This window comes from Anolis carolinensis, chromosome 2, assembly GCF_035594765.1.
Source record: "Anolis carolinensis isolate JA03-04 chromosome 2, rAnoCar3.1.pri, whole genome shotgun sequence".
NCBI lineage: Eukaryota > Metazoa > Chordata > Lepidosauria > Squamata > Dactyloidae > Anolis > Anolis carolinensis.
The window spans coordinates 263,792,242-263,818,490 of NC_085842.1; the positions used below are offsets into that span (position 1 = coordinate 263,792,242).

At 38.3% G+C, this 26,249-nt stretch overlaps 1 protein-coding gene across 4 annotated transcripts in view; it reads right to left on the reverse strand.

Annotated features, from left to right (window-relative positions):
• prr16 (proline rich 16) overlaps positions 1 to 26,249 on the reverse strand; it is a 168,994-nt gene that overhangs the window by 124,634 nt on the left and 18,111 nt on the right. The window contains exon 2 of one of the 4 annotated variants that reach the window (XM_062972156.1): positions 7,309 to 7,447. The exons of the other annotated variants lie outside the window; for them this stretch is intronic. The gene's annotated coding sequence lies outside the window, so the exon portion shown is untranslated. The remainder of the gene's footprint in view (positions 1 to 7,308; positions 7,448 to 26,249) is intronic. 4 annotated transcript variants of the gene reach the window in all.

A 26,249-nucleotide genomic window follows, 5' to 3' on the forward strand; every position in this document is an offset into this window, starting at 1 on the left:
AATAATATTTTTGATACATTGGACTTCTTTTCTACTCTATCGTTTCTTTTTCTTATTTATTTTGCTAAAGCTATCTATATTTTATTATTGTAATGAAAAGTCTTAATAAAGAATAAAGCTTAATAAGACTGAAACTGGTGTCCTACATCAGGAAAATTCAAGTTCTAATCCCAATCACCCATTAAGCCATGAACTAGGTCCTAGCTCTTATCTTGAACTATCTCAGAGGTTGTTGTGAGGAGAAGTGAAAAAAAGAGAACCATATGCATTTTAAGTATAACTATATTACATATACACAAATACACATTTGCATATATTTATCATTTATCCTTCATCTAGCAATCATATAACTCAAAGACATTACATGCAAAAATACTTAAAATTCATTTTCTATCTGTATCAGCTTTATAAATTGTGACAGTTATTTGTCATTCACCCACACTGAAAACAATATTTTTAAAATTCTGTCAGGATAGTTTGCTGCTTTTGATGACAAGTAAGATAAGAGTGATGGTAAACAATGCAACAATTATTCTCTGAATACAGAGATTTTATGATCAAGCAGAAGGTGACATAAGCATCCTGGCAGGTGCAAGATAAAGAATGGGAACATTTTAACAATCATACTTCAGTAAATATTATTAAGAACACACATATAACACTCTTACTAATTGCTTAGTGTGATTGACTTGACACTGAAAGATTGTAATATTGTCATGTATGTTGTAAAATCTTGCACAGCCTTGGGAGGGAGACTGCAAGGGAATACAAGGCTATATTCAAAGGAAGTCAGTGCTAAACCACTTCTAAATATTCCTTATTTAAGAGAACCCTTGAAATGAATAAAATCACCACATGTTAATACATGATATGGAGACACATACTAACAGGAGATTCTTGTTTCAGTTCAAACAATTAATTTGAAGAAGTTTTGGTTCTTCTTAGACATGTGTGCGGAATTCGTTCCTACCATTTCTACCATTTCTTTCGGGTTTTCTGTTTCTTCAGGAGCATGAAATGGGAAGTCCCCTACCAGGGCAAAAACCTGCTTGACACAAAAGCAGACTATCTGCAGCCAAACTTGCCTCCTTGCCTTGGAAAGAGTGTGTGTGTGGGCGCAGGCAGACCCGGAGAGTGCATGTGTGGTGGGGCATGCAGGTTCGCTTATTGTTCCCTTAGCTCATGAGAAAGCTGAAATACTTTTTTAGTCTTCCTAGGTATCAAGACAGATAGTATGAAGCATAATTTCTGGCCCCCTGTGGAGTAAATTAAACAGGATAATGTTAAATGGGCTTCCAGTCACTTGGCCCATGCCAATTGAGCAGTTTTGTGCTTACTTGAAGGGGGTTGGCTCTGCAATTCATCAGGACTTGTCTGTCAGCAGTGGATTTTACCTCTAAAGCTCAAGAATATGAGGATAACACAGACTATGTTAGTACTTGCAAGGCTTTGAAGGGGTGGTCTCAGTTGAAGTCCATTCCAGGTTCACCACAGTTTAAATACGTTCTAGGCAATAAAGTGGCCCTTATTTAACCCAGCTATGAGTCTGCTTTCATTATTCCATGGTAGGTCATCAAAATATTCTCCTGAACACTTTTCACCTTTCAAATGTTTGGACTCCAATGTCATTGTGCTCAAAATGATTAGCAGTAAGGGATTATGGTGGGGTGGAATCCAAATTATCTAGGCCTTTGCCCCATGTAAGCCGCCCCGAGTCCCCACGGGGAGATAGTGGCAGGGTACAAATAAAGTTATTATTATTATTATTATTATTATTATTATTATTATTATTGCCACAATGACATTGTATGACACAGCAAACAAGATAGATATGCTGGATTATTATTATTATTATTATTATTATTATTATTATTATTATTATTATTCCTATCAAAGCAGACTTGAAGAGCTACACACATACATGTGAACCTAGGCATCAAAAGCACATCCTAGGAATACATTACTGAAGATGAGCACATTTGGAGTGTTCACTGAACTGGGAAAATTGGTGAGTTGTTCAGTCAAGTTAAGAATCCTGACTCCTTACATTCAGTCACTTACTAAGGAATTTCATGAAGTCAGCTTAAAAAAAAGATTCATCTGGCTTCAAAATGGATTTTGAAAACACTGTGAAAACAAAAGTAAAACTAACTTTATATTATTTATGATTCACATATCAATGGAAATAAAAAGCAAATAAATCAAGTTTCAATGTTTCCTTCTGCATCTAAAGAAATGTAACCCTCATCGTGTTTGCCTGCAAAATTCACCAAGAACTAAACTTATAAAGTAGACAAGACATAATCACTAGTAATGTTGTAAATAATCATTACATTTTACAGAACTGCTATGCACATGAATGATTTCTATTTTGTTTGCTGCTTTGCAGACTAAAAAAATACTAAGATTAAATTACCTCAACAAAAGTTTTCCATATGTGTCGATTACATGGATTTGGGGGGGGGGGGGGAGTGCTAGAAGCTGCTCAGTTTTCTACTTCATCTGAATATCTGTTTTTGTACTATTTACAATGCTTCTTTCCAAGGACAAGACAAATCATGTTTTCCTGTGCAACAAAACTCAGAGTTGAGGCACCAACTCAGCCTTTAAAGTCTGTTACCTTCTTGATTCTCCATAGATGGATTTCATCTTAGTTGGAAGAGTGGTCCACTCCATTAGTCCAAACTCACATATGAAAGGAAAATGTATTGTTTCAGTTCTAATTAATTATGGACTCAGTGCTTACAACAAGCCACTATGCAAGGACAGTAACTAGAGCCAGGAAATATCACCAAAATATATTACATAAAATCTAGGCAAATGCATGACTCACAAAAGGTTAGAAGAAGCACAGACAAAGCAGTACTTTTAAAAATATAATTATTAAAGATTAGTTATACAATGCATCTGAATGTATTTTTGTTATATTGACAGTCCATTATGCCTACACATTTCAAAGGTTTTCAGATCTAGAGTGACACATCAAACTGTGTTTGTTTGCAAATCTTGCAAAAGTGCTAATTATGTAAATTTGATTTGCTTCAAGTTGAGTTTTTTCTTAGGAAACTCAAGATTTCTATGCTAAATAGAAGACATGATTTATTACTAAAACCATGAAATAATTAAAATAACCACTCTGAAGAAATAATACATGTTATATAACTAAAAGGATTTTGGATGGCAATGTAAATCTTGGGTTTCTCATAATCATGTACAAGAATGAAACCATTCAAAAGTTTTCAAAAGTAATAGTTTTTATGGGAGCCCACGTGATATAGTAGTTTGAGCATTGGATTAGGACTCCAGAGAGCAGGGTTCAAATGACCATTCAGGCATTGAAACCCACTGAGTGTCTTTGGGCAAATTATATGCTCATAGCCTCAGGGGAGGCAAAAAAAAACTTCTGAATAAATGTTGCCAAGAAAACAAGATGACCATAGGGTTGTGTTAACTTCACTGTAAATTCAAAACAAGTTGAAGGCACATAATAATAGGGTTATTTTAAATAGAAAGAGGCTTTAAAATGGAAGAAATATTAGTATTTAAGCTGAGAAAACTACATGAAGAAGGAACTAGATTCCTACATGAAGCAATCCTTACAAACTATTACCTTCACCCTTAATTCTCAATCTCGTTGCTCCTCCATTTCCCATGTTATTTCCTCAGCCACGTTGTTCTCTTTTGCCTTCATCTAACTTTTTTTGTTCTTCTTATCAGGGCTTTGCTATAAGAAGTTGTAAGGTTGCAACTTCCTGTAAATGCTTACAACTGTCCAGCAAACCAGAAAACAAAGTGCTACAGTATTCTACCTGTCAGATTTCCCCTTTATCTGCCAATCTTGCTATCCTTATCCACCCTTAGGTGTCCTGTGTCAACTTAACCTGTCATCCCTGCTAGTCCACCCCTTCATGCTACCGTATGCCTTACTCGGCTTTTCTCAATCAACTTAATTTCTCTCACAAGATGCCTTTGAGATGCTTTAAATTACATTCTATTATTGATCTTCTGGACAACTGAAACAGTAATTGAAATAATATTAACTCAAACAGTGGCTAGACTGTGTGGGCAACAGTCCCTTTTAAATCTATGTAATATTAATTATTCCCCAAACTGTTATGTATGGTTGCTATAGCATCAAAAACACAGTTGCAAAGGAAATCTGTATCTTGTAAGAAAACAGTTTGTTAAGTGCAGGAAAAGCTCAGAAATCAATCAACTATGATATATAAATGAAAATGGATTTTGGTTCTTCAGTAATTTTTCATGCTATATGAGTTTTATTTTGCAGAATTTACATTATCTATCACACAACACTTCAAAGAGATGGTGCTTTCCTATACAATTCATACAGTCTACAAAGTAATTTCTTACTATTAGTCATAAAGATGTTTTTGCATATTATCATAAAAACCTGTCACAATTCCCCAGTGCTAATAAATCTGTCCAAAATAAAAATAGCTCTAACATTTTAATTCTTTAATTAATCTGTAACCTCAAACCCAGCATTTTAATTGTAAATATTATACAAAAACATTTACTGAGAATGTTATTGATTGGATCATTGAAAAAAAGATGCAAATTCTGTGTCCAGCACTCAATGCCCAACATTAACCGCAGTCAATTCTTTGTCAATGTCTAATGCAAGACCTAACGATTAATCACAGCATACTATAACAATCAACATGATATCAGAGCTTCAGAACTTGCCTAGGAAATCATATAGCAGTCATCATCCAACTGAAAATATTTAAACACATTTGCTCAAGTCATATTCACAAATCACTGAAAATACAAGGGAGGCTGAGCCAAATGTTTTAAACCAAACATTTTCAAACCTGCTTTTAGGAAAAACAGAATTGCAGAAGCACACACACTCTTGCTATGCTTGACTTAGGCACCTCTACCTAACCACTCCTTCAAAATGTTGGCAATACCAATGACCGCCATTCCTCCACTACTGAGTCATGCCATTTTATTTCTTTCAGTGATGCCAGTGCTTTATGCCCTCCTTCTGTGTAAAGGAAGAAAGGTATGGAGCAGCTAAACTTTTGGAAAAGTAATATATTTAGTTCAACCGCCAAATTCCCCATGAAATAATCTGCCATTGATAATACAATGTTATGGGCTGAAAATTCTCCCAAAATATATTTGTCCCAATTTGAAGGATGATTTGAAATGTTCTACTTATTTGCAAACAATTTGACAAGAATGTTAACACAAGAACCTCCTACCCCCATAAGCATGACAAACTTTTTGTATCCATCTCTTCCTTAAGATGGATAATGAAGCAATGGACTTTTAGGGTATCTTGCTAAAAAATTAACAGTAACATTTTTTATAATATATTGAAATAATCTGTCTTTGACATCAACATTTCTCCTAATATTTATCAGGTAACTAGTGGCTAGCAGTCATATTCTTCAAGGGTTCTGTGCAAAATTTCATCAGGAGAAGAACACCTGCTATGAATGAATGCATTTATTTCCACTGTCATCATGGCCATTGGAGCCTGAGGTGTTATTCATAAAAGCAGATGTATAGTCTGGGAGATTTGCCAGATTCTCATTTTAAGTAAGGCAATCAACAGCAACCATCCTGGAAAACTTTCTTTTCTTTAATAAGATATAATAAATGCCAGTAATATTAATGTAGCATGACCAAAACTTAAGGTTCATCATGAAGAAAATTTCTACCTCTTTTTTAAAATGCAAGATGCAGAGTTATTACATGAAATATAAAAAAAACAGTATTTCACCCAAACATTTCATTCTTCCCAAAGCATCCTTCCGATATTTAACAAATGAGAATTGCAAACATTTTTATCTGGCAGTGGAATCAAAAGGCTAGCTTTTCCTTAACCTTTCTAATCCACTACCTTTAATAATGACTGCCATATGGCAACAATTTATTTGAGAAAGTGGTATTAAAAAATCACACTCATGCTCAGGTGGGGTGACAAAAAATTAACCATTGATCGAAAAGCAACTAGTGGAGGGTGTTGGAAACAGCAACCTTCCAAGCCTTTCACTATCAATTTGTTAATGTATATATTTGCTAACCTTATTCTATGTGTATATTGATTTGCCAGTTTGAATTACCTCTTTGATGTGGGAGGGGTAATAGACATGTCATTGTACTGAGCATGTTCAGACTCAGGACTCCATTTTGTATTCAGTATATATTTGGCCTTCAATGAAAGCAGGTTTCTGTTTGGACTTCAGTAGATAAGTATGTTTTAGAACTTTAGAAGAGAAGTATGACTTATGAACTTCAGTGAGTATAACTATACTTAAAGACTATAGACAATTGATTAAGAATGATACCCAGTGTACTCAACACAGAGAGGAACTACATCCTATCTATAACTGAACTTTAATAAGAAATGTGCATGTATGGTGAATTAATGCAAGTTCTTAATAAGTAAACAAGATGTTATTTTTCAAAGAAGGCTTTTTATCTCTGAATGCATATTTTAACTAAGAGGTTTCAAGGGAGTGTATATCTTTTGGGTAATTACGATTACAACTGCAAAGAAACAACCATCCTCTGCTAACCAAATATGTCTTTATCCTTGGTAGTTTAAAGACATGGTTCTTCAGTTTAATGGCTGAGTTACCTGTGTACCATTACATGGATGCTTATGAATATCACTTGTTTAAAGAGTTGACTTCTAACAAGGGCATGCTTTTCTTGACTAGTGGTTTTCAAAAAGTGGTCTCCACATGTTCATGGAGATTCACATTTGCCAAACGGATGTGACATCATTTTTACCTTTTCAATAGGGTTATGGTGCAGTCATTTCCAATAGATTGTGGATTTCCAATTGATGGAAACTCTGAAAGGGGCAGGGGTAGTGAGATTTATACCAGATACCGGTATATCATATGAAGAAGTCTGTTGCTTTACTGGAATATGTTTTCAAGATATGAAAAATAGGCTACCAAATCTTATCTGACCAAATGACTACCATACTTACCTTTCCTGGTGATGGACAGTGAAACAAATGATACAGTGAGATAAAAAGCTGAGTAGATTTCTAAATAATATTAGGCTATGGGTTAGAAAGTAAAGGAACTTGCAATGGGGAGATGACAGATGGCATTTTTATCAGTCCATCATCATCTATAATATGAACTTCTTCCCTAAACAAATTAAAAACAAATTCAATAACTTAAAACATACTAATGTTTTAACTATAGAAAAACTACTAATACCAAACAAAAAGGGGGGAGTAGAATGGCTTATAAACCACGTATATATGAAAAACTTTATTATGAAAACATCATAGATTTAGTCCAGGTTACCTACAGGATCACCTTCTCCCGTACAATCCGCCCAGACATTTAGATCCTCTTCTGGGATGCATCTACTACAGCCTGCCAGACCCTAACTGGTAACTATCATCCAAAGGACCTTTTCATTGGCTGCCTCAAGACTGTGGAATGACCTACCAGGAAGATATTCGACAGTTAGTTCAGCTGTTGGAATTTAAGACACAACTGAAGACCCATCTCTTCTGGCTGGCCTGCCTGATGAATTTTAAGTTGTGAATTTTAATCTGCATTTTAACTTGTATTTTAACTCTGTGTACCTTGTTGTATGTCTTTTAATAGTGCTTTATCTCTTGTTTTAATGAGGTGTCCTGCCTTGAGCTACAGGGAAAGACAGGCAATACAATCATAATCTTCATTTTCTTCATCATCATGACATTGTGAAAGCATTGAGTAAAGACACGGGGAGGGAATAAACAAGAGCAACATGGTTTTGGTAGATATAGGCTATCTATCCACTTGGGGGATATGTATAATTCTTTCCAGGAACAAAAGACAAATCTTTCACAGAGTCGATCCACAGCAATAATGGTGTATCTTAGCTATATTAATATTTGGTAAAAATGAAACATTAAAGATTTTTAATTATTCTGCTGACAGTTTCATCACTCAGAAGACTTAATATGGACCAACAAAAAAAATTTAAAATTGTAGATTTAGGAAAATTAACCATGTCATCTCAAAAGTCATTACAGAAAACGCTGTGAAAAGTGAGCTTAGTAAGGTTGCAGAAAAAAGCTGAGTAGATTTCTATGGCTATAGATCAGAACCTAGAAATAAAATTACTTCAAGTATTTTACATCACATAAGATATGGGACAGGTATTACTTTGGCTCTGAAGAAAGAAGATCAGCTAGGCATAGATCCATTATGCCTTGGACCCAGAGAATGCTGAATCCTTTTCTGTGTTCCAATTGCTATTGCTTTGACCTCTGTGAAAGAGGAGCTGACAACTCTGGACTTAATTCCCTCCCACACTGCTGTCACATCTTACTTAGAAGACAGGAAACAGTCAAATTAACAATTTTAAGCCTCTTTGTGAACCTTTCTGACTGAAAGGTAGGATATGAACACTCTAAATAAATATACAGCCTTGTTCTCTGTTGCTCTACAAAGCAGGACAAGTACCAATTGGTAAAAACGTTAGGTAAACAAATTATATCTAAACATTTCATACTGTTGAGCTTGGGCACAGGCTAACTCAGGAAGTAGTGGACTTGTCTTTGTTAGAGACAGAAGTCATCTGACAGAGATGCTATAACTCCATCCTGTATTAGAAAGCCATAATCTTGTTCTCACAGAGCTGCATATTGTCCCTATGCTTTTCAACATACACATGAAGCCACTGGAAGAAAAACCTGAGAGGGCTGTATAGATTGGGCCCGGAAATAATGTGATGCAATCCCCAGGCCCAATCCACACTGAGCTCACACCTGGTAAGGCCCAAATCTTACCAAATCCTAATTTGGTTTTACTGGAGACGTCGTTTGGACACCCCTGGTAAAACCACACGAGCTCCTGCATTATGAGTCCTGTGTGGATGGGCCCTGTGTGAGTCACAACATTAATCTATACATATATTGAAGAAAGCTTTTTTATAATTAAAAGCCTGATTCTGTATTTGGGGGGGGGGGGGTTAAATGCCAGTAGGCAAAGTTTATCCAATGTCAAAGAAATAGTAACTAGTTTTATCTAGTTTATCAAATAAAAGAATAATTCTCTTAATCACAAAAATGTTAAAGACTCGCTTATTCAGTACTTTATATGTATAAAAAAAATAACAGGGAAAGCACATTGCTATTTGCATTAAAAGTAACAAAGCGACTTAAGGGTGGAATCTACTGGTTTTGAATTTCCATGCATATTTTGGCCTTGTTAAAGGGGTGGCACTTCATGCGTGGGACACTTAACTCTAAATATGTCTCACATCATATCACATGCTACTGGCACAATATACTTTATTTTTAATGTAAATGAACTTAGTTAATTATCAGACTTAATTCTCCACTGATTCAGAATTAAAATCAGCATAAGTCTTGGAATTTGGAATGTCTGTTTTTCCTCCTCATATGCTAGTTTAACTAATTAATAATAATTGAAATTTTATATTTATTTAACTAGATAACTGCTCTATCAATTTTGCATAGAGTGACATTTGTATTTCTCTGCCTTCTTTGCAATAGATCTCATGTGCAACTTTTGGTACAGACGCTTGTGTCTGTTCATTTTGTCAAACAAGCTATATGTGAGGCTTAGTCCAATTGTTATTCCCAAGTAAAGTAGACCTATTGAATGAATGTGATTTGATGGCTTCACTGTAGTTGAGATTAACAGTTGGATTGAGCCTCATTTTTCTGGAAAAAATTTATATGAAAAGAAGAAAACATATTGTTTTATTGTGGAAACATATTTCCAACTCCTACTATGCCTTTTTTTCTTCTCCCAGAAACAAAATCACCAGGCAAATCTCCAAGGTGGTTGTAGTAAAAGCAGTAGTAGTAATGGGAATACAATGGAATATCAAGATAAGAGTCTAATCAGGCCTGTTGATGAAGATAGGATGTGGTACTGTTTTATTGTTTATTGATATGTCATTGTTTTATTGAATGTATTTTGGGCAATGTAATTTGCCGACTGTTGTAAGCCGCCCTGAGTCCCTCCGGGTGAGAAGGGCGGGGTAAAAATGATGTAAATAAATAAAATAAATAAATAAATAGGAGGACTCTCCTTCATAGGGTTGCCATAAGAAAAGTTGTCTTGATGCCAGTTAACAACAGATCTAGGTAGACAATAGGAGTCCTGTGAAACTTAATCAAGTTTAGTGAAAGAAGAGGTGTTATGATTGAGCCTCATGGCTCTGTTTCTGACAGACGTGGGCGTAAGACTCCTCGAGAGTCAGATACTCTCGAGGAGCGAGAGAGAAAAAGACTACGAGACATATTTGCAGCACCATCTGACGAAGAATCTTTCGAAGGGTTTACGGAAAGAATGGAGGAGGGGCTGGTTAGCTCAGAGGAGGATGAGATGGATTGGACTCGGGTAAGGGAGGAATTGGGTGCCACTGGCCATGATGGGACAGAAGATGAATGGGGACCTTCAGGATTAGACCCATGGCTTAGCTGGAGGGATGGGACGGGATCCACAGCTGGAGATGCTGTTGGGCGTAGTCAGAGGTGTTCCAGCTCTGACGAGGAAAGTGATGAGGAAACGCCCGGGTTAAGGAGGACAGCTGACAGTGATGAGGATTTGTAACTGGCATAAAATGGGGCTTGGGAGCAATTGCAAATTGCGTCGGGCAAGGTAATCTGGGCAAACGCTTGGGATTCGTGTGTGTGTGTGTGGGACGCTTCCCTGAAGACTTGTGTGCTTTCCTGTGCTGAGACGTAAGTTGATTGGAATCCAGGGTCAGACGGCGGGAGGGATGTGTGGGCATTTGTTTGTGCAAACCTGTGCTTACTCTTATTAGCTTGACCTTCCGTCGTCTTCTTGACGGACGCCATCTCCTGCTTTGAGAACTCGGACTGAACTGACCACGGCTTGTCTTCTCCCCTTCTTGGACTTGGAAAAACTACAAACGTCTGCTTCTGGCTTTGATCTACGGAACGGAACTGGTCTACTCTACTGCTAAAATCCCTGGCTGATTTGTTCGTGTTGGAATCCTGTCTGCTGTGTGTGTGGGAGCGACGCAAGTTACTCTAAAAACAGTGTTGGCAGCAGAGAGGAATCTGCTGCCAATTAGTTGCATTCTTTGTATCTTTTGTTCCTTGGCTTTCGTTTTGTTTATACCCAGGCTGAAGAAAGCAGTTTGTTTTTACCCGGATTAAACTCCGGTTTAATCCGGTTTATCTTTGGAACATTTACTTTTGCCCCTTTTTGCTCCTAAAGGCAAAAATTGCCTGGCCCTTGTGTTTTACGGGCATTTTTGAGTTCTGTAATCTAATAAACTCTGTTACTTTGAATCTTGTGGCGTTCTGTCTCTGACAGATTGCCCGACGCCCATAAAAGGTTTATTGCAGCAATAAACCCGTCAGGAAGACGATGGATGAGTTAAGGGTCAAATTAGACCAATTGCAAACGGCTTTTACCGTTAGCCAAACAGCTCATGCCGTGAAAGGACATGTTTTGACTCCTGAACGCTTTGACGGAACCAGGTGCAAGTTGCCAACCTTTTTGGCACAAGTGGAGCTTTATTTTTCTCAGCTCAGTGCTCATGCTTTTCCTACAGACACTAGCAAGGTGGCCTTTATTTTGAGTTTGTTGACCGGTCCCGCAGGACAATGGGCCACTAATTTAATTTTGGGAAATGACCCAGTCAAGGACAATTTGAATAATTTCAAAAAGTTGTTAACTGATACTTTTGGGGATCCTCTCCGCACGGAGAACGCTGGGTGGGCTCTGTATCGGTTGAAACAGGGAAAGGGGACTGTTTTGGATTACTTAAATAAGTTTAACCTGTATCGCCACCAGCTGGATTGGGGGGAAAATGCATTCATGCTTTTATTTACTGCCGGGTTAAGTGATATGCTCCAGGATGAATTAGCACGCTTGGAGCCGGCTGAAAGCTGGGACGCCTTAGTAGCTAAGGTGCTGCGTTTAGACGCAAGGTTCGAGGCTCGTAAACATTCAAAAGCAATGTGTGCGCCACCCATGCATGTAACCAGGGCACCTGTGGTGATGGGGGAAGAGCCCATGGAGCTTGGGGTCTTTAAAAAGCTGTCTACAGAGGAAAAGAGCCGTAGGAGGCAGCTGGGCTTGTGTTTGTACTGTGGGAATGCTGGGCATTTTGCCAAAAATTGTAATGTGAAACCTTCCCAGCTTTCGGGAAAAGGCCAGCCCTAGTGCGACGTGAGTCCAACGCACTAGGGCTCCTCAAGCAGTCAACTGAGGGGAGGAAGCATGTTTTCGTACCCATTACATTATCTGTTGGGGGAAAGGAACTTGTTTCTACTTTGGCACTGCTGGACTCAGGAGCCACGGTCTCCTATATAGATATGGAGTTTGCTAAGAAGCATGGCATTCCTAGAGTGCGCAAGGCATGCGACGTGTGGGTGGAAGGAGCAGATGGGAGACTGCTGGAGACTGGGGTGGTTAACCAGGAAACCTCAGCAGTAACGTGGGAGGTGCAGGGAGTAACGGGAACGTTTGTGTGGGATATTACGAGCTTGCCTAGATATGATGTGATCCTGGGGATGGATTGGCTAGCTGTAGTAAACCCACAAGTAGATTGGGCAACACGTAAAGTGATCTTAAAGAGGCAGGATTGTTGCACTTTAAATGTTACTCATTCTGATATGGAGGGAGTGCCTGCTGAGTATGGGGAGTTCTCTGATGTATTTTGTAAAAGAGAAGCGGACAAATTACCACCGCACAGGCCATATGATTGCGCCATCAAGTTGGCAGAAGGTGCGAAACTGCCAGCAGGGAGGCTGTATGCCTTGACTGTACCGGAAAGGCAAGCTTTGCGGGAGTTTCTAGATGAAAATTTAGCCAAGGGGTTTATTCGCCCCTCTAGTTCTCCAACTGCGGCACCAGTATTCTTTGTAGCCAAAAAGACTGGGGAACTTAGGCTGGTCTGCGACTATCGGATCCTAAACAAATACACCATTCGGGATAGGTACCCGCTCCCTTTAATCTCGGAACTGTTATCAAGGGTGCAAGGGGCTAAGGTCTTTACCAAGCTTGACCTGCGGGGGGCCTATAACTTAATCCGTATACGGGAAGGGGATGAATGGAAGACGGCATTTAACACGTGTTTCGGATGCCACGAGTTCCGAGTCATGCCTTTTGGGCTTTGTAATGCTCCTGCGGTCTTCCAGAGGTTCATGAACGATGTGTTCAGGGACCTAATTGACCAATTTTTAGTGATTTATTTGGATGATATCTTGATTTTTTCTAAGGACGAGAAAGAACATCGTCAACATGTCAAGCAGGTTCTGCACCGACTGCGGGCTAATGGGCTTTTCGCCAAGGCTTCCAAGTGCGTCTTTCATGTGCCTGAAGTGGAGTTCCTAGGTCATGTAGTGTCAGGTAGGGAACTTAAAATGGACCCACATAAGGTTGACGCCGTCAACTCATGGCAGGAGCTGAGGACTAAGAAGGATGTACAAAGGTTCTTAGGTTTCGCTAATTACTACCGGGAGTTTATTCCGAATTTTGCAAAGCTCACGGTACCTTTGACGCAGCTTCTGCGCAAGAAACAGCCATTTGTGTGGGGGCGGGAAGCTCACGAGGCGTTTCTACAACTTAAGTCTAGTTTTCAATCGGACAACATACTAACCCATCCTGATGTTGACAAACCGTTCGTGGTAGAAGCGGACGCTTCTAGCTACGCGTTGGGGGCTGTATTGTCTCAGAAGGATTCCTCAGGGACCTTGCGTCCCTGTGGATTTTACTCGCGGCAACTAACACCCTTCGAGCAGAACTATACCATATGGGAGAAGGAGTTGTTGGCGATTAAGGTGGCGTTTGAGGTGTGGCGGCACTGGCTTGAAGGGGCACGGCACCAGATCGTGGTCAGGTCTGATCATAAGAACTTAGAGCACTTGCAAACAGCAAAGAAGTTAAACCAGCGTCAAATCCGCTGGGCTTTGTTTTTCTCCAGGTTTAACTTCAAGGTGCAGTTCGTGGAGGGGAAGGCAAACTTGCGGGCCGATGCTTTATCCCGCAAGCCAGAATTTAAGACCAATGAGCAGGTAGTATGTCAGACCATCTTGCCTACTGCCTCGCTGTGTGTTGTAGATAATGAGCTCGGGTTACATGACCAGATCCTTGAGGCTCAGAAAGATGATGTGTGGACACAGGAGCAACTGATGCTGCTCTCAGCAGGTAACCGTACCATACTGCCGCATCTCCAAGATCAAGACGGGGTATTGGTGCGTAGGGGGCAGGTTTACGTACCAGTGGGGGCCCTCAGGTTGGAGGTGATTAGAGCCCACCATGACGAACCCATGGCTGGGCACTTTGGCAGGTTCAAGACCGTACAGCTTATCACCAGGAGCTACTGGTGGCCAAAGATGCGGCAAGACATTCTGCGCTTTTGTGACAGCTGCGCCGTTTGCCAGCAGAGTAAGACGCCTGTTGGGCGCCCTAGAGGGTTGTTGTCGTCTCTACCTGTTCCGGAGAGGCCATGGCAAATCATTTCCATGGATTTTATTTCAGATTTGCCTAAGTCTGGGGGTTATACTTGTATTTGGGTGGTGGTGGATTTATTTAGTAAACTGGCTCATTTTATTCCTTGTTCAACCATTCCGGCGGCCCCTACGTTGGCCTTACTATTTACTAAGCACATCTATCGTTTGCACGGAGCACCCGAGGTGATTATTTCAGATAGGGCTCCGCAATTTGTGTCACGCTTTTGGAAACATTTCCATGAGTGCTTGGGGACTAAGTTAAACGTTTCTTCAGCCTTTCATCCGCAAACGGATGGACAGTCGGAACGGGTTAATGGGCTCTTAGAGCAGTATCTGCGTTGTTTTTGTTTAGATCAACCCACGGCTTGGGTGAAGTGGCTACCGGTGGCGGAGTTTGCTTACAACAATGCGGTGCACACGTCTAGTCAGCATACGCCGTTTGAGCTAACTTATGGCTTTCACCCACGGGGAGGTGTGGCGCCGTCGACCAATGTGGTCTCTTCGGACCCTGTGTATCGCTCTACGGAAATGGCTGCATTGCATGATGTTGCCCGTCGCTTACTGTTGGAAGCTAAGGCAACGCAGAAGACTCAGGCTGACCGCCACAGGCAGGCAGGGGAGGAGTTGGAAGAAGGGGATTTGGTGTGGTTATCTTCCAAACATATTAAACAGGCTGGGGGAAAGTTTGCGCCTCGGTATTTGGGTCCCTTTCCTATCGTTAAAAAGATTTCTTCTGTTGCGTTTCGTTTGCGTTTACCGTCTAGTTTAAAGGTCCATCCAGTCTTTCATCGTTCGCTGTTGAAACTTGATACCTCTAGTCGTCGTGGTGCTATAGCGGAGGGTATCACTGCCACTTCTCCGCCATCGGGGGAGGAGGCCTTTGTGAGAGGGGATAGTGTTATGATTGAGCCTCATGGCTCTGTTTCTGACAGACGTGGGCGTAAGACTCCTCGAGAGTCAGATACTCTCGAGGAGCGAGAGAGAAAAAGACTACGAGACATATTTGCAGCACCATCTGACGAAGAATCTTTCGAAGGGTTTACGGAAAGAATGGAGGAGGGGCTGGTTAGCTCAGAGGAGGATGAGATGGATTGGACTCGGGTAAGGGAGGAATTGGGTGCCACTGGCCATGATGGGACAGAAGATGAATGGGGACCTTCAGGATTAGACCCATGGCTTAGCTGGAGGGATGGGACGGGATCCACAGCTGGAGATGCTGTTGGGCGTAGTCAGAGGTGTTCCAGCTCTGACGAGGAAAGTGATGAGGAAACGCCCGGGTTAAGGAGGACAGCTGACAGTGATGAGGATTTGTAACTGGCATAAAATGGGGCTTGGGAGCAATTGCAAATTGCGTCGGGCAAGGTAATCTGGGCAAACGCTTGGGATTCGTGTGTGTGTGTGTGGGACGCTTCCCTGAAGACTTGTGTGCTTTCCTGTGCTGAGACGTAAGTTGATTGGAATCCAGGGTCAGACGGCGGGAGGGATGTGTGGGCATTTGTTTGTGCAAACCTGTGCTTACTCTTATTAGCTTGACCTTCCGTCGTCTTCTTGACGGACGCCATCTCCTGCTTTGAGAACTCGGACTGAACTGACCACGGCTTGTCTTCTCCCCTTCTTGGACTTGGAAAAACTACAAACGTCTGCTTCTGGCTTTGATCTACGGAACGGAACTGGTCTACTCTACTGCTAAAATCCCTGGCTGATTTGTTCGTGTTGGAATCCTGTCTGCTGTGTGTGTGGGAGCGACGCAAGTTACTCTAAAAACAGTGTTGGCAGCAGAGAGGAATCTGCTGCCAATTAGTTGCATTCTTTGTATCTTTTGTTCCTTGGCTTTCGTTTTGTTTATACCCAGGCTGAAGAAAGCAGTTTGTTTTTACCCGGATTAAACTCCGGTTTAATCCGGTTTATCTTTGGAACATTTACTTTTGCCCCTTTTTGCTCCTAAAGGCAAAAATTGCCTGGCCCTTGTGTTTTACGGGCATTTTTGAGTTCTGTAATCTAATAAACTCTGTTACTTTGAATCTTGTGGCGTTCTGTCTCTGACAAGAGGTGTAAAAGAAGTTAGCATCTCAGAGAGCAAAGAAACAGTGACAGAAAGACCTTTAAGAAGAGGAAAATATTTTGTGGTTCTTGGCTATCAGATATTACTACACACCCTTAAGCATACATAAGTCATAGTACAACAAATTGGGCCAAACTGCATAACTTACTAAACCCCAAAGCTACTTGGTGTCTTACAAATGAAATGAGCTGAGAATATGAAAGGAAATCATACAGACATCAGAATTTAGAATAAAAGGTTCACAGCCCTTGCAAAATCTGTATTTATCTACAAGCAACAATGCATTGAAAATACACTTGGCCTCATTAATTTTCTGAAAAAGTTTCAATAAATCTTTTATAAATCCCACAAAAAGTTAAAGAAATAAGTTAAGATCACTACAACTAAACTAGTCACACAAACTGTATCCAACATTGCTGTTGTTGTAGGCCAAGTTAAGTTTGACTTACAGTGACCCTAGCTGAGAATTCTTTTCAAAATTCAGTCAGAGGAGGTTTGTTTTTGCCTTCCTCTAGGGCTGAGAGAGTTTGACTTGCCCAAGGTTACCCACTGGATTTTCATGGCTGACTGGAAATTCAAAATCAGATCTCCCAGAGCCCTACTGCAACATTTTTAAGCCACTACATCAGTTGGTTTTTGTTTGTTTTGTGTTTTTAAAAGCCTACATGTACCAAATGACTAAATAAGGACTAGAATAGTTCTGATGACGCTCTGATATACTATAAGCTATATTTTCTCTGTTATCATTTGCATAACCCAAACTCCTGTCTTTTTCATCCAAGCTTATCCAGCACTAAATGCTGCTCACTTGTGCAAGAGAGGGAAGGACTAATTTGTCTAATTTGCCAATCGCCGCTGGGGCCAATTAATTACCAGCCACACATTGTATAACTTTATTCAACTGTCTTCCATTTAACCACTGACTAGGTTCAACTCTATTTAGCTTTTCAAAAACACATAAATCATAGACTGAGAATACAAATTGAGAGATGGATTGAAATTTCATGTAACAGATATAAATACAGGCTTAAAGAACAGAAGTCATGTTATTAAGGAGAATAAAAGTACTGTATAAGAAGCAAGCAAACCATAAATAAAGGGAGGAAAACCCTGTAAAGAATGCAATTTTGTCTAGTTCTTCCTTCCCTGACTTGTGGTTCTGTTTTATGTTGATTTACACCACACCTCCTACAGACACTTGTACCTCCTTTTCAAGGCTAAATTAGAAACATATATTCCTCAAGCATTCAAAAAGAAAACTTTGTGTGAGGGGAGGGGTTAAATACAAAAACCTAATGAATAGCAGGAAAGCATACATGATTTAAATAAAATACATCCTGAAAATTTAACAAGTGGACAAAAATCAGAAAATCATCCACAGCTGTCACTTCTTACATATTTTAGAATACTATATATTGGAATTTTCAAAAGGTTTTCATTTAACCATAACCTCCCTCATCTCTCTTTCTCTCACACAATTTCCAGATGTTTCTCTGTCTTCAACTTCTGGAAATAGTGTATTTCAAAACAGTTTGTTCTAGGTCAACAAGAGGTTTTTAAAAACCTTCATGAAATTGAAGTTTCTTGTTTTGTCCTTTAAGGCATTTCCAGTCAGTTGCAAAATCCATGTTTTAAATCTAAAACAAATCTTCGTACCGGACACTAGGTGTACACACAAACCTGTCAGCCCTGGGATATGGTCCCCCACTGTCATCACAGCCTTCCTCTGTAGCAGATCAAGATGGTGAGTGGACGGGAGACATCTGACAAAGATCTTTAAAAAATCACTCCATTATGCCATATATGTGCACATACAAATATCTTAATATAAACACAAGCAGATTCACATGTGCACATATGTCCAGCACATAACAGGGATTTTTTTAAAAAACCTCCTTCAGATCTCTTCCCTTCAATTCTTAATTCAACCTCTGTTTAAGATTATAAAGTATTTCAGAGAGTTCTAATTGCTCTCCATTTGACCTGTGTGTCAATTTGACAGCCCGACCAGCTCATCAGCTGTTTCGGTCTTTTAAAAAGTACATGTGCACTGGAGCAGTCTACAAAGGGGGCGGGAAGGAAAGTGCATGTTTTGCATGACTGCAGGGATATACAGTCACTTTTCCAGGTTGAACTGAGTTTTAAGTGAAACTTTCTAACACGTGCCTTTTAAACTCTTAACTCAATCCCTCCCATGCTTTGGCTAAATGTTGTTTAGACACCACCCCCTTTTAACCCGGTTACTTCTGGGCTTTACATCATGTGTAAAAACGCCCTTAGTCTGGAAAATATTCTCTAGTTACATTGTGTTCATTACTCAAGAACTGAAATATTTATTAGATCTTACATTGTAGTAATTTTAATAATAATATTCCCTGATAGTATTCACTTCATCATTAGAGTGTGGGTTATACGTTTTCCACATTATCCAAGTCTCAAGAAATACTTTTTTGTAACTTAACTCTTTTCAGCTGAAATCAATTCTGCTTGTTTATTGTTTTCAAAGAAAAAGCATATCTATATTACTAGAAAATACAGTCTTTTGAAGGAAGGTATAATATGGAACAAAAAGTATGTCAGGATAGAAAAGTGTCTCAGCTCCCAATAATACAATAATCTAAAAAGACTCTGAAGTGTGTTTTAAGTGGACTGAACATGCACAAGCTAACTTTCACCTTTTTAAGGGTCTTTAAGCAGAAACTCTCATTACACCTAGCTTTTAAATGATTTGGATAGAAAATAATAAATTAATCAGTAGGAAGAACAGATGTGGCCAGAGTTACTAGGAGTCATAAATTATTGATACATCTCTTTTAAAAATATACATTTGTGATTGTACCATATATTCAAGTCTCTCTTTTCAGTCATGATACCAATGGAGACCACAGGAAGAAAAATAATGGGAAGCACTTCATTCACTTTAGCAATGTAGCATTACAAGACAGTTTGATACAGTATTCTTTGTGGGCATACCATTCATGTAACACTCTACAACATCCAGAATTTTCAAAACAAAGTCTGTGTATTGTGCTTCCCCACCTGGTTGACTTATGGCAACATCATACATTTCAAAGTGTTTTCTCGGGTCAGATATATTCAGAGGGGTTTTTCCAGTTCCTTCTTCTGAAAAATAGCCTACAGCACCTGGTATTCACTGGGGATCGATCGCCCATCCTAGTGCTAACCAAGACTGGCTCTTTTTAGTTTCCAAAATCAAATGGAATTTAGTGCCTTTAGGGTATTTAGGCCTTTAAAAATAATAGTGATTATTTAATGACTAGTTATTCACAAGTTAGAAGCAAATCTTTAGTACATAACATACAGCAACAAACGCTAACTTATTTCTTAATTGCTTTACAAGTTGGTGCACTGCAGGTTGTTTTGAAGAAATTTCCCTTATAGTGATCTCAAATTTCACTGACAGCTGAACAGCAATAATTGAGCAAGTGGTTAAGATAAATCTTCAACAATTACTCAAAAATACTGAATAGAAAAGCATCTTCTCCAGGTTGGATTAAAAATAATTAGCAGCTGTGCAAGTGCCAGAAATTGGCAATTACTCTCCTGCATGCAAGCACATTGACATTTTATCTCATTACCAAATCCAGGTTATCCTGCTAAATGTTGAGGGTTTACAGCTTGTGCAAAAAGATCAGGTCAGGCATTATTTCCAAAATATGGAATTATGTAAAAATATCTATCGGGGGTGCTTTGAATGCAATTTTCCTGCTTCTTGGCAGGGGGCTGGACTGGATGGCCCATGAGGTCTCTTCCAACTCTATGATTCTATGATTCTATTAAAATCTTCTAATCATGCCACCCTGTCAAATTAACCAACCACATTTGAGGATGTTACTCATATCCTATGTTAACATTCTACAACCTACAAGTCTATGTTTGTATTCTTATTTTGAATTCTCAAGAGTAACTGGGAAAGGTATAAACTGAAAGCTGAATGCAGAATGAAAAGCTTGGCTATGACCCAACACAAGTGAGATTGAGCCTATAGAAATCAACCTTATACTGAATCTGACATTGACTTGCTATTGAGGCCTATGAGAAGTCAGATAAACTTTCATGAAATCGGTGATTCTAGGAACTTGCTACTCACAGCTGTGGGATCCATGAGTAATATGGATTTAAACACTAAGAATTCTAGGGCAAGATTTGTTCAGAGTGGGTTTGTTTTTTACTCCCTTTGCCGCTGTGATAGTATTTATTTATTTATTTATTTATTTGCGACATTTATATACCGCTCTTCTCACCCCGAAGGGGACTCAGGGCGGTTTACAAGTATACATACATACAATATATTATATTATACAACTATATCGCAATATTATTAGTAATATTGCATGTAATATAAATATACGATTATAATAGTGAATTATAATTATTATTACATTGTATTACATCATAATATTATTAATATTACATGTATATACAATGTATTATAATATTAGTATAGTATATTATTATTATATATCATTATATCATTAAATTGATACAGGAGACATGGTGGAAAGATGTCTTCCTGGCCCCGCCTTCTTCATTCTGGTCCAGAATGGCAGTTAGACCTTGGAGGGGGGGGGAGTGCTCCCATCTGATGGTAAAGGAGACATGGTGGAAAGATGTCTTCCTGGCCCCGCCTTCTTCATTTCTGTTATGAAAACCCACTGGCTGAGCTTGGACAAGTCATATTATCACAGCAGCAAAGGGAGTCATAGACAAACCCACTCTGAACAAATCTTGCCAGGAACAGACTATAGATTTGTCTTAAGGTCAAGTTAAAAGCAACTTAAAGATATGAAACAACAAGTTCAATCCATCTCTTTTTTTATATATATATGATCTTTATTCAAAGTTTTATATATAAAAAATAAAAAAGAAACATCTATATATGTATCTTGATAAGAAAATAGTGTTTTTCCATCGAAAGTGGGAGAACATTTATTTTTGTTAGAAAGTAGGAAAAAAGAGTAGAGAGGAGATAAAAAAATAAAAAAAATAAAATAAAAGCTAATTTTTTTAAAAAAGGAAAAATGTTGACTTCCATCTTCCTTTGGCTGGTTCTGCAAAAAAATTCTGATAGTCAATCAAATCCATATCCCCTTCGTCGTTATCAGATTCTAAGATTGAATTTATTCAGCAGATGGGATTAAATTTTATTTGTTTTAAATAGTCCTTTACCAGGTCCCAGTTGGTTTCTTTCTTAGGCAAGCCTTGACTTGAAGATAACCAGTAAGTAAGCCTATCCATGTTCATCACATCCAAGACTTTAATCAGCCATTCCTCCTTATTTGGGGTCTCTTTTTGTCTCCACCTCCTAGCATAAGTTATTCTCGCCGCAATAACCAGATAGTTGAACAGGATCTCTTTATCTTTGTCATATTCTATATCTAACATTCCGAGTAGAAAATATTCAGGTTCTCTTCTAATCTTTATCTTCAGAATTGATTGTATTACTTCATTTACCTCTTTCCAGAATTGTTGGGCTCTTGGACATGTCCACCATAAGTGAAAAAACGTGCCTGTTTGATGCTCACACTTCCAACATTTATCTGAGGAATTTTTATAACATTTCGAAATTTTATAGGGGGTTATATACCATCTATATTGCATCTTTAACCAGTTCTCGCGCATATCATACGCATAAGTATACCTGAGGCCCTGATTCCATACCTTCTCCCAACTTCTTAATTGAATTGGATGACCCACATTTTGGGCCCATTTTACCATGCACTCCTTTATCTGCTCCGTTTCCGTGCCCCACTCTAATAGTTTTTTATATAGTTTTGTAATTAATTTGTGCTCAGTCTTCATTATATTGTCCCAAAAACCATTTCTTTCTGCAAAACCTGTTTCCTTGTCTTGCCTAAAGAGATCATATGCCTGTCTATAGTGGAACCAAGAGCATTTCGGAAATAAAAGTTTAATATCTTTTCCTCTTTTAAATCAAATTTCCCTTTTTGTTTAATTAGTAGGTCCTCGTAAGTAGGCCATGTTCGCCAACCTAGTTCTCTCCTTTGGAAGGCTTCCAAAGGTGAAACCCACAGAGGGGTTTTCGTATAGAATTTCAATTTATATCTATTCCAAATTTTTATCAGGCCGGCTCTAATAAAGTGATTAGAGAAATTGCTTTCTACCTTTGACTTATCGTACCATGTATAAGCGTGCCACCCCTTCCGAAGATCAAATCCCTCCAGGGTTAGGATTCTGCGTCTTTTTAAAGTCGTCCATTCTTTAATCCAACATAGGCCCGCAGCTTCATAATAAAGTCATAAGTCTGGTAGGCCAAAACCACCCCTTTTTTTCTCGTCTATTAAATTTATCCTTTTGATCCTAGGTTTTTTATTTTGCCATATAAATTTTGAAATGTCTTTGTGCCAAGTATTAAAGATGCTTAAATTCCTTATAATCGGAAGGGCCTGAAAAAGATATATCAGTTTAGGTAAAACATTCATTTTAATGATTGAAATTCTTCCAAGTAGAGATAACTTTAGATGTTTCCAATTATCCAAATCCTTTTTGACTTCCTTCCATTTTTGTTCGTAGTTGTTTTTCATTAACTGAGAATTTTTACCTGTTATTGTTAAACCTAAGTATTGAATTTTATCAACCACCTGAAGACCAGCAAGTTTAGATAATTCTTCTTTTTTCTCTTTTGACATATTTTTTAATTAAAACCATTGATTTTCTTTTATTTAATTTGAGACCTGCTAATTTGCCATATTCTTCTATTTTTTCAATCCAATTTATTATATTTTCCAATGGATTGCTAATAATACAAATCACGTCGTCAGCGTAGGCTCTGATTTTGTATTCTTCGTTCTTTATTTTTAAACCTCTCAATCTAGAGTCTTGTCTAATCTCATTCAGCAGAATTTCCAATGACATAATAAAAAGCAGTGGTGACAAGGGGCACCCCTGTCTGGTCCCTTTGCCTATTTTAAATGTTTCCGAATCTTGCAAATTAATTGTTATTTTTGCCTCCTGTTGGTCGTATATGGCCTCTATAGCATTCGTAAATTGATATCCAAAGTCCAATTCTTTCAATAATAATTTTAGGAAGTCCCAATTTAGATTATCGAACGCTTTTTCCGCATCCAAAAGAGGCAATGCTAATTCTTCTTGGTTATTTTTCTCGTAATACTCGATTACATTTAAAATCGTTCTAACGTTATCTCTTACTTGGCGTGTGGGGAGAAAACCCACCTGCTCTTCCTTTATCCAATTACTAAGAAAAATTTTAAGTCTTCCGGCTAGTATGTTTGCAAAAATTTTATAGTCCACATTAAGAAGCGAAATTGGTCTATAATTTCTCACGTCTTTTGGGTCTTGCCCTTCTTTCTTTATCATTGTTATAGTCGTCTTTTGCCATGAATCCGGAGGTTTTTGACCTTGAAGTATCTCATTCATAATTTTATGGAGGTGTGGTGTTACTTCCTCAATCATAATCTTGTAACTGGCCGAAAAACCGTCCGGGCCAGGAGCTTTACTTGAATCCATCGCTCTAATACCCTTTTTTATTTCCTCTACCGAGATCTCCTTATTTAATCTCTCCCGCTGTTGCTCTGTTATTTTTTTCAAGATTCTGTCTATTTAAGAATGACATAATACTCTCTTTATTTATTGTATCCTTGGTATATAATTTCTTGTAAAATTTAAAGAATTGTTTCAATATGTCCTGATCCTTTGTATAAGTTTTCCCCTCGGATTCAATTTCTGTAATAAACTGCGCTTGTTTTTTTCCCCTAATTTTCCTGGAAAGCCATCGTCCTGGTTTGTTTGCATTCTGAAAGTTATATTGTTTAACAAATTTCATTTGTTTAGCTATCTTTTCTGTTTCTAAGTAATCCATCTGTGTTACCCAGAAATTCAGGTCTTGTTTAAGTTTCTCATCTGAGGGGTTCGCTTTTAAACCTGCTTCTAATTTAATTAATTGTTCGGTGACTTTATCGTATTTTTCTCTTTTCAGTTTATTTTTCCTGGCATTCTGCTGTATCAAATGTCCTCGCATAACGGCTTTGCTCGCGTCCCATATTACTTGAATCGAAGTCTCCTGGGACGTGTTCAGCTGGAAGTATTCCTTCAAAATTTCCCTATTTTTTTTAATATCATCTTCGGATTTCAACATATTCTCGTTAAATTTCCATTTAAAGTTATTTATCCTCTCGTCTAGTCTGAATTCTATCGGGCAGTGGTCAGAAATGATTCTGGGCAAGATTTTAATTTTAGAAACTCTTGTTGATAAAGAATTCGAGGCCCAGGCCATATCAATCCTTGACCACGATTGATGTCTATCTGAAAAAAAGGTAAAGTCTTTTTCTTTTTTATGTGTTATTCTCCAAATATCGGTTAGATCATATTCTTCCATTAAATTCACAAATTGTTTCGGAAGTTGACTCATTTTATTTCCTAATCTATTTTTCTGAGTACCAGATTTGTCCAGCTGTGGGTCCAAGACCCCATTAAAGTCTCCAACAATTATCAAATTGTCAAACTGTTGGCTCAGTATTTTCTCTCTTAACTCCCTCACAAAAGATGTTTTGGCGCCATTCGGAGCGTAAATGTTACAAAAGAGCGTAATCTGGTTATTCTGATTTATACAAATCGCTATCATTCGACCCTCTTGATCCTTAAAGGCCAATTTGGAATCCAATCTCGGATTAGTATAAATTACCACTCCTCTCTTTTTTTCATTAGCTGCGAAATAGAATTCTTTCCCAATATTTTTTTGAGTTAAATTTGAGATGTGTTTTTGACAAATATGCGTTTCCTGAAGTGCTACGATATCATATTTCCCTCTTTTAATTTGATTAAATAATTTTCTCCTCTTATTTGGAGAGTTCAGTCCATTAACATTGTTACTCCAACACTTAATTTGCATAACAAATTTTTATTATATATTTTATTTACTATGATTTGTTCCCAAGTCCGGTTGAGGTGCATTCTTATTTGTGGACGTTGTCCTGCCTCTTTTTCTGTTTTTGCTGCAAAATATTGCAAGATGCATTACTCTGAGTAGAGAGAAGGTGATGCTTTCACATCTGCCTACTTCTTAGGGTACAGATGTTATTCAGTATATAAATTATGACAGCACAAATAGTGAAAACAATATTGAGACAACAGTAATCTCTTTACCTTTCATAGCTTAGCCTTCTGTTTAAAAACACTTATTTTAGTGCATTGGTTGGGAGGGGGAGACGCCAACCCAGAGCTAAATATTTGAAAATCAAAGTGGTTAAATACATACACATACTAATGATACATGCTTCTTAGTCTTCAGTGTTTTAATATTAGCATTTGCCAGAGAGTTGAACTATTTATTTTTTTACCACAGTTTCCAGAACAGTCTAGCTAGCTTGGTCATTCATCATGATGATGACTGACAGATTCTTAGCATTCTAGCCAAAAAATTGCTTTTCTATAGTAATTTATTTGTTTTCTTATGGGTATTTAAATTGGGGGGAGGCAAATCACCACAACAAGTGTCCAACCAATTTATTGTTCACCAGTTTAAATGTACCACTACCCAGTCAATCTCTAATGACCTATCCACCCTTTTTAACTACAGCAGTATTGCCAACTTTACCTCAAAAGAGTCTTCTCCCATTTTACATCATTTAAAAAAGGAATCCAAGTATCATATCACATAGCCTGTTTCTAGCTGAACTGTATCCCACACTGCCCAGATCTGTACCTAATATGCTCAAAGGGTCCATG